The 1,709-nt window shown below is 43.9% G+C and overlaps 1 pseudogene; it reads right to left on the reverse strand.

Annotated features, from left to right (window-relative positions):
• Positions 1-901: 901 nt before the first annotated feature.
• Positions 902-1,362, reverse strand: LOC105993646 (annotated as a pseudogene).
• Positions 1,363-1,709: the final 347 nt, after the last annotated feature.

Raw genomic sequence — 1,709 nt, forward strand, 5'->3', positions numbered from 1 at the left:
CTCCGTATCTGATAGATGAATCACAATCTTTTCCTCCCACCACATTGACTGTCTTCTCCTTTTGTTGATTTGTTTCTTTATGGTGCAAAATCTTTTTAAGTTTGTTTGTTGAATTCTGTTTGTTGCCTGTACTTTGAGGGCCATAGCTATAACATCAGCATGAGGAGATGCTCCATTTTCTTCTAGTGATTTTGTGGTTTCAGATCTTGCATGTAGCCTTCAGTCTGTATAGGAAGCCAGAGACACTTAGCCTGCTTTTGTTTTCTTAATCTTGGCCTCAACAGTCTTCTCTTAAGACCAGGTGATGAGTCCCAAATCACTCCCCCAACTTCCCTTTTGCTCACTGAACACAGGTCTACACACATTTTGTTGTGGTTGTTGTTTTGTTTCAGGATTTTAGTGCTAGTCCCTAAGAGGAAATGACAAGATGACTCCAGCAAAGGTTTGTGGTGGTGGTCCTTTCGCTAACTTCTTCCCAACAGAACACTTATCTTTATTTACTTATTGTGTTTATTTATTTGTCGGTCATGGGGCTTGAACTCTGGGCCTGGTTACTGTCCCTGAGTTCTTCAGCTCAAGGTAAATACTCTACCACTTGAGCCACTGTGCCACTTCTGGTTTTCTGGTGGAGATAAGTGTGAAGGACTTTCTTGCCCAGGCTGGCTTTGAACCAGGATCCTCAGATCTCAGCCTGCTGAGTAGCTAGGATTACAGGCATGAGCCATCAGCACTCGGCTAATACTTCTTTTTGTTTTTAAAAATTATCTTTAAGAAGTTGGACAAAGGGTTTCAATTCAACTTGTCAGTTTATAAGGATGATGCATCTCGAGCGATGCCATCTCTCTCTCTCTCTCTTTTAGAGTCACAGATAGACCTTCATTTCAAAACCTAATCTGCCAAACTAGCGTTTTCCAGCAACTCGGTGAGCAGAAACCTTCACAGACTTCACAATCTTTTGCTTAGGTATGGCCTTAGCAGAAGCCATTGCTGGCTTCTTGGATGCCTGCTTAGCCTTTTTTGCTTCCTTGGCAGCCCTGATAGCTTGCTCTCGCTGAGCCTTTCTAACTTCTGGTTTCTGATTCCTCTTGGCCAGTATATCAGCAAGAGATGCACCAGTGATGGCCCTTTGGAATTGGACTGCACGACGGGTCCTTTTCATTTGAATTTCTTCCGACTGTCCCTTTTTGTGCTTCCTTCTGTAGAGGACAGTCCAGTTTATCTGTTAGGATTCCTCTTGGAAAGGAAGGCTGACTTGCATTTTGCATTAAGAAACTGGAAAACCTTCCCGTTGGTCTGGCCGTAGCACCTCCTGTGCCCAGGGTAGATCTTGTACCCGCTGAAAAGGCAGAGTTAGACCTTCATGGTGGCTGATGCCATCTCTTTTATCCACGCCACTTCTTCCAAGTCACCCTCCATCTCCTCACCTTTCCTCCCATAAAGACTTTGCATCTGACTCTCAAGGTTACAGATGTGATCAAGAAAGTGGGAAATGGGATCTGAACCTTGGCAGTGTGGCCCAGGTGGGGAGGAAGGATGATGAATGGGGACACTCTGATCGGGAAGCGCTGGACACACACATGGACAAGTTACACTAAAAATCTACCTTTTTTCTTTCTTTTTAAAAAATTGTTGTTCAAAGGAGTCGCTATTAACAAAGCGGTCGCTTTATGACCACAATTCATCTTGATAACTGTCACCCCTTTCCACAT

The sequence above is a fragment of the Dipodomys ordii genome, unplaced genomic scaffold (assembly GCF_000151885.1).
Source record: "Dipodomys ordii isolate 6190 unplaced genomic scaffold, Dord_2.0 Scaffold98, whole genome shotgun sequence".
NCBI lineage: Eukaryota > Metazoa > Chordata > Mammalia > Rodentia > Heteromyidae > Dipodomys > Dipodomys ordii.